Source organism: Saimiri boliviensis, chromosome 13 (genome assembly GCF_048565385.1).
Source record: "Saimiri boliviensis isolate mSaiBol1 chromosome 13, mSaiBol1.pri, whole genome shotgun sequence".
NCBI classification, from domain to species: domain Eukaryota; kingdom Metazoa; phylum Chordata; class Mammalia; order Primates; family Cebidae; genus Saimiri; species Saimiri boliviensis.
The window spans coordinates 76795499-76803747 of NC_133461.1; positions in this window are offsets into that span (position 1 = coordinate 76795499).

The following is an 8249-nucleotide window of genomic DNA, read 5'->3' on the forward strand; positions in this document are numbered from 1 at the left end:
TAAAAAATTGGTTTTATATGACAACCAATAATGACCAGCTCAGTGGTTGGACTGAGAAGAAGCCACAAAGCCCTTTCCAAAGCCAAAATTGCACCAAAAATGGTCACAGTTACTGTTTGGTGGTCTGCTGCTGATCTGATCCACCATAGCTTTCTGAATCCCAGCAAAAGCGTCACATTTGAGAGGCATGTTCAGCAAATCGATGAGATGCACCAAAAACTGCAACACCTACCACTGGTATGGTCAACAGAAAGGACCCAATTCTTTTCCACATCATTGCCTGACTGCATATTGCACAAATTACATTTCAAAAGTTGAACAAATTGGGCTACGAAGTTTTGCCTCATCTGCCATATTCACCTGAACTCTCGTCTACAGACTACCACTTTTTTAAGCATCTTGACAATTTTTTGCAGGGAAAACGCTTCCACAACCAGCAGGATGCAGAAAATGCTTTCCAAGATCAAATTTCAAAGTGTGTGTTTTTACATGACAGGAATAAACAAACTTACTTCTCACTGGCAAAAATGTGTTGATTGTAATGGTTCCTATTTTGATCACTAAAGATGTGTTTGAGCCTAGTTATAATGATTTAAAATTCACAGCCCAAAACCATGATTACTTTTGCACCAACCTAATAAAAAATACTGATGAAGGAAATTGAAGAGAATATCGAAACAATGGAAAAATATTCCAAATTCATGGATTGGAAGAATCAATATTGTTAAAATGTCCATACTACCCAAAGCAACCTACATATTCAATGCAATCCCTATCAAAATATCAATAACATTCTTAACAGAAATAGAAAAATCAATTCTAAAATTTACGTGGAATCACCAAAGTCCCAGAAGAGCCACAGTTGTGCTAAACCAAAATAACAAAACTAGAGGAATCCTATAACCTGTCTTCAAAATTATACTACAGAGCTATACAAACCAAAACAGCATGATGCTGGCAAAAATTAATAATAATAATAAACAAATAGACCAATGGAACAGAATACAAAACCTAGAAACAAATCCACACACTTACAGTGAATTTGATACAGGTGCCAAGAACATACACTGGGGAAAAGACAGTCTCTTAAATAAATGGTTCTGGGGAAACCGGATATCTATATGTAAAATAATGAAATAGACCCCTATGGCTGATTATATTTTTTAAAAATCAAATAAAAATAGAGAATATATGTGTGTGTGTGTGTGTGTGTGTGTGTGTGTGTGTGTATCTGCTATGTAGCCATAAAAAATTAATTTAAAGAAATCAAATTATGGCCCTGCACATTCTGTAGCAACATAAAAGCACTAGAAAAAAAGATCCCATATTCTAATTATAACTGTACATACATATATAACTCAGAAAAAAATACTTAAAATAAATGCAGTAATATTATTTTAGAGACAAAGTTAATTGCATTTTTAAAAATAATGGATTATGTCACCTTTATAATTATATTTTATTAAAAAATAAAAATTATTTTCTTTGATAAAAACTTTCGAAAATATTTTTAAAATGCAAGATAAAATCTTTTACACAGCAAAAGAAAATAGCATCAGAGTGAATAGACACTATAGAATGGGAGAAAATATTTGCAGACTATACATCTCACAAAAAGTTTATATCTAGACTATATAAGAAACTTAATAGGAAAAAAAAGTAACCTGATTTTCAAATGGGCAAAATACCTTAGTAGACATTTCTGAAAACAAGACATACAAATTGCCAACAGGATATGAAAAACATACTTAACATCTCTAGAAATCAGGAAAGTGCAAATACAATACCACCTCACTCCAATAAAAGCACTATTATCAAAAAGACAAAGGAAAACAATGTTAGCAAGTACATGAGGAAAAGGGAACATTTACACACTGTTGATAGTAATGCAAACTAGCACTGTCATTATGGAAAACAGTATGACGTTTCCCCAGAATATTACAAATAGAGCTACAACACAAACCAGCAATCCCCCTACTGGATATAAATCCAAAGAAAATAAAAACAGCAAAACAAACAGATATTTGCACTCCCATGTTTTGTAGTATTTTTGAGAGGGGAGATCCCCCTCCACTCCTCCCGCTTCCCTGCCTCCACCTCACCTCCCCTCCAGATGAGAAGGAGGGTGAAAAAGAGAAAAAAAAGAAAAGAAAAGAAAAGAAAATAACAAGAAGCTAGGAAGATAACTCCCTTTTCAGTTCCCAGGATCTCTGCTATCTGTAAGCCTTGAAAGAGGTGCAAATGAATGTCATCCCTACCGGCTGGAGCCCGGCACTGGGTCACGCCCCCACGTCTGCACAGCCCAGGCTCCCTCCTAGGAAACACCTCTGCCAACTAAGAGTTTACTGCCTTTCTCTTGCCTCTGTAAGTCCCCTCCCCTACGTGTTCCCACTCATGCTGCATATGAATTAACAAATCAATAAAGCCAAAAGATTGTAAAGTCGGACGTCTAGCAAATGGACAGTAACATAGTTTTGCCTCAGTTTCCCCTTTAGCGTTGTAAGCTAATAAAAGGGGAGAAAAGCTGCTCCTTGGGGAGCTCGGTAAATGAAGCTGTTGCCCCTCCCCCCCGACCCCCCCATACCCACCCCCACCCCCACCTCCACCCCCACCCCACCCCCACCCCCACCCCCACCCCCGACCCTGCGTGGCAGCTCCTGGCCAAGTAAAAAGCCACTTCCTTCCTCAGTTTGGTGATCTAGAGGTTTGTGTCTCCCCTTTCCTGCTTTATTTTCCCAATAGTGAAGAAAAGAGGCCAGGCGTGGTGGCTCACACCTGTAATAACAAGACTTTGGGAGGCCAAGATAGATGGATCACCTGAAGTCAGGAGTTTGGAACCAGCTTGGCCAACATGGTGAAATCCCACCTCTACTAAAAATACAAAAATTAGCTGGGCACCGGTGGCATGCGCTTGTAATCCCAGCTACTCGGGAGGCTGAGGCAGGAGAATCTCTTGAACCTAGGACGCAGAGGTTGCAGTGAGCTGAGATTGTGCCATTGCACTCCAGTCTGAGCAATAAGAGTGAAACTCTGTCTCAAAAAACAAAGAAGAAAAACAAAAGAATCAACCTAAGTATCCAATGGATGACTGTATACAGAAAATGTAGTCCATGGCCAGGTGCAGTGGCTCACACCTATGATCCCAGCACTTTGGGAAGCCAAGGTGGGTGGATCACCTGAAGTCAGGAGTTTGAGACCAGCCTGGCCAACATGGTGAAACGTTGTCCCTACTAAAAATATAAAAATTAGCTGGGCATGGTGGTATGCACGTGTAATCCTAGCTACTCAGGAAGGCTTAGACAGGAGAACTGCTTCAGCCCAGGGGGTGGAGGTTGCAACGAGCTGAGATCATACCATTGCACTCCAGCCTGGGCCTCAAGAGTGAAGCTCCGTCTCCAAAAAAAAAAAAAAAAAAGAAAAAAAAAGAAATCTTGTCATTTGTGACACATGAATCAACCTGGAGGACATGATATTAAGTGAAATAAGGAGACACAGAAAAATACTACATGATACCTAGAGTCTTAAAATAAAAAAGTTGATACCATAGAAACAGAATAGAACAGTGGTTATCTAAAGAGGGAAGCAGACGGTAATTACGGTGAGAGGTTGTTCAATGAGCACAAAGCTCCAACTATATAGGGTGAATAAATTCCAGTATTCTATAGCACAGTAAGGTGATATTGATGATGGCTAATAGTAAAATAATGTATATTACAATATAGCTGGAAAAGAGGCTTTTGAATGTTGTCACAATACAAAAAAAATGTATCAGGTAATGAACACACTGACTACTTGACTGGATCATTATGTAACAATAGATTATGTACTGAAACCTCAAAAAATACTCCACAAATATGTAAATTACAATGTGTCAGTTAAAATTAAATACATGATTAAATATATTTTTAAATGGTTAAAAGTAAGGCATTCATTATGAGAATCACATTCACAGAAATGAGAAGGCTCAACCAAGTCTAGCAAGGGCTGGGAAATGTATGCATCATTGTTTGCTAATGGGATCAAACACAATGCAGCTTTTCCAGAAGACATTTGGCAATATTTATCAAATTTTTAAAAATGGCTTGCCCAATAATCCTGTGGAGATGTCTTTCCAAGACAGTTTATAAGACCACATGTCCAAAATTTGATAAAATGTATGCTATATCTATAATGTGAGATTTCATGCAGTTATGAGAAACAGTGGAGCCATATTATCATAAAAGTAAATACTAGCTATAAATAAACAGGCAATTAAGACTCATATTTTATCACTTAAAAATACATACATGAGTGAATATGCTTATCTCTACATATTCATTTAGTTTAAATTACCTATCTTTAGTAATTGTGGTAGACATTCACTTTCTTAACTCTCTGTACTGTCTAATACAGCGTACATATTTTAATCTTTACATTAAAAATAATATTACTTTCATTTTTACAAAGTATATATGTATATGTTGGCATGGATATATTTTCATATATTGTCATTTTAAAATACTGTGAGTCAACTGTTAGTTTGATCTCACTTAGGTAAGAATTATTTCTTTAAATTTAACTTGAAATTCAAGGGTACATACGTAGGTTGGTTATATAGGTAGATTTGAGTCATGGGGGGTTGTTATACATATTATTTCATCACCCAGATATTAAGCCTCATACCCATTAGTTATTTTTTCTTATCCTCTCCCTCTTCTCTCCCTCCAACCTTCAATTAGCCCCCGTGTGTGTTGTTTCCCTCTGCATGTCCATGTGTTCTCATCCTATAGCTCCCACTTATAACTGAGAACATGTGGTATTTGGTTCTCTGTTCCTAAATTAGTTTGCTAAGGATAATGGCCTCCAGATCCATCTATATTCCTACAAATGACATGATATCATTCTTTTTTATGACTGTGTAGTATTCCATAGTGTATATGTACCACAATTTCATTATCTAGTCTACTACTGCTGAGCATTTAGGAAGATTCCATGTGTTTGTCATTGCAAATAGTTCTGCAATGAACATATGCGTGCATGTGTCTTTGTAACAGAATGATTTATATTCCTTTGGGTATATACCCAGTAATGGGATTGCCAGGTTGAATGGTATTTCTGTTTTTAGGTCATTAGGAATCACTACACTGTATTCCACAATGGTTGAACCCATTTACACTCACATCAACAGTGTATAAGCATTCAATTTTCTCCACAACCTCTCCAGCATCTGTTATTTTTTTGACTTTTTATTAATAGCCATTCTGACTGATGGGAGATGCTATCTCATTGTGGTTTTGATTTGCATTTTTGTAATAATCAGTGATGTTGAGCTTTTTCTTCATGTTTGTGGCTGCATGTAATATCTCCTTTTGAAAAATGTCATTTTAAAATATTATAAGGTAATAGTTTGACCTCACTTATGTAAGAATGAATGTGTAAATATACATATTTTCTAGAAAAGTGTTAAACAGAACATTTTCTAGAAAAGAGCCCAAAAGAGTAAAATAAGAGTCCAGTAAACTGTGTATATCATTTTATGATTGGAATTTGAGGGCTTTTTTTTTCTGAGTCCATGTTTTCAAACAGTTTCATAATGTTCATATAACACTTGAAACATTAAAAAAAAAAAAACCTTTTTCAGTCATTCAGACAAAAAGGCTCTTTAACACGGTAAATTAGAACACAGGGAAAATTTCACAAAGGGATGTGTATGAATTGATTGGGGCCATGTAGTCCAGAAAAAAAAAAACAGCATAAGTTTAAAAATGTGATCTCTTAATTACTTGCGTTTCTGAAACATCGCCATCATTGGTGTTTGTCTGGATCTTCCATGGTACTGTAATTCGCAGAACTGGTGTTTCAGAATCTGCATGAGGAAAAGCGTATGTGAGCACTCCCAGTGTATCATGTCACAGCGTCCTTTCTTCATTGTCCTCTCACCACTCTTTAAACTTCCATCACACAAAGACACACACACAGACACACAGACACAGACAGACAGACAGACAGACACACACACACACACACACACACACACACCCCACAGTCCAGTTCCAGGAAGAGGTTCCTCCATGTGTGCGAGGTTTACCCTGGCCCTTCAGGGCTTGGTGACCTCAGCCCAGCATGGGAGAAGTGTGGGCTGCAGGTCCCAGACCCTATCCAGCATCCCCCTTCCCTCTGCAGCCCGGGGTCCCACACTTGTGGACGGCTCTGAGGCCCCCCTCCCCAGCCTGGCCTGAGCTTCTGGGCCCTGCAAAGGCCAAAGCCGAAAGTCGGCCTCCTCTCCAGATGGGCTCTTCACTTACTCCGGCCCTCGGATGTCAGCCGGCTCAGGCCTGAGAAGATCAGCAATAGAGACAGCATTGCATGGCGGGCGGCCCAGCCACAGGGATGGCTGTTGCCCTTGGAACGTCTGCAGCTCCTGCAGCTCGCGGCCAGGGTGGTGGAGGCTGAGCAGAGCAGAAGGGCGGTGGGGTCTGCGGGGCGCTGATGTGACCCAGCTCCGGGGATCCAGAGGCAGGTGGAGCCTACAGCCCCGTGCCCCCACCCATAGCCATCTGCGCTGGAGGAGGCATGTGGGAGCCTGAGCTTCTGCGCACTTGGGCTCCTTTTTTTCCAAAAGTTTGACATCTACGATGCGTTTGGGGTTAACAGATGATTATAAAGCACATTTTACTCTAGACCTTTTGCTGGTGAAGTCTTGGCAATGTGACTATTCCACATCATAGCTTTCTGGGAAGAGAGTTGAATTACTGTAGTGAAAACAACAACAACAACAGAAAAACATAGAAATTTGCAATATGTTTAGTGGCACCCAATCGCCAGTTTTAGCCATATCTACTTCTAGTTTTCTCCTCTTAAGACTCAGATCAAAACAAACACATTATATTTTTAAAAATCTATTTTTCTCTTATAAGCAAGTTTAATTCTTAGAAAACTGTCTAAAGCATCCAAATAGCAAGCTGAATCTTGATTTACAATTTAGGCATCCAGCAAACAAAAATTTTAACTAGGAAATGACTGCAAGGACAATTAAAATGCACTTATTAATTTGGTTTTGCGCACTTTGTTTCTTAGAAAAATCTATGGTTTAGGGGCAGTAAATGAGAAGCTAAATATCAATTTTTCCCCATCAATGAGGGTAAAGAGTTTGGAAGTATTTACTTCTTTTCAAATATACGGGCGGTTCCGTGGAACATTGGTATTATTTCCTCCTCTACTATTTGATAAAATTCATCAGCAAAGCTATCTGGATTTGGAATTTGCAAGTTTTAAACTAAAAATTCAATTTCTTTAATAATAGAAGATTATTCACATTAATAGTTCCTTTTCAGTAAGCCTTGCTAGTTTTGTCCTTTGAGGATTTTTTCCATTTATCCAATTTATTGATATTAGCATTTTCATAATACTTTCTCAGTGTTTTTTATTGCCTGTAGGATCTGTGGTGATGTTTTCTCTTTCATTTCAGATAATGGTAATCGGTGTCTGACTACAGGTTTAGTAATTTTATTGATCCCAAAGAAACAGCTTTTTTATCTCACTGATTTTGTTTTTATTTTTAACGTGTATAATTTTTATTTATTTTTACACTGGATTGAATTTGATGATTTCTATAATTTTTTTGCATAGAATCTTAAGTAATTGACTTAAACTCTCTTATATTTCCTACATAAAAGACAAACGATATAAATTTCCTCCAAAGTACTATTTTAAATACGTGCCACAAATTTTGCCTTGTGTTTTATTTTCAATTGGTTCAAATGTTTTCTAAGTTCTCAATTATTTTATTTGATCCAAGGATTATTTTAAACCATGCTGTATGTATTCCAAACATGTGGGCATTTTATTTTTTGATGTCTTACTATTATGGGCAACAAGTACAATGATATGTTTAAAGTACATATTTTGTATGATCTGAATCTGTTTAAATTCGCTGCTTTTTTTTTTTAATGGCACAGAATTTGTCTAGTTTGTTAAATGCTTCAAATGCTCCTGAAATAGTTTCCGTTGTTGTAGTATGGAGTGTTATAAAAGATCGTGTGATTTATTACTGTTTTAGTCTGCTTATTTTATCATCACTCAGACATGTTGATACCTCTGATTATATCTGTAGCTTTCTCTTAGTCATCTAATGAGAGCTTCAAATACTTAAAGCAAAAGATGTTAGAACCAAAGAAATTATATGTCCTCTGGATGACTTGATATTTTTATTATTAATAAACTTATTAAATTATTATTTGTATAAAATAATATTTATTCAGAAATCTACT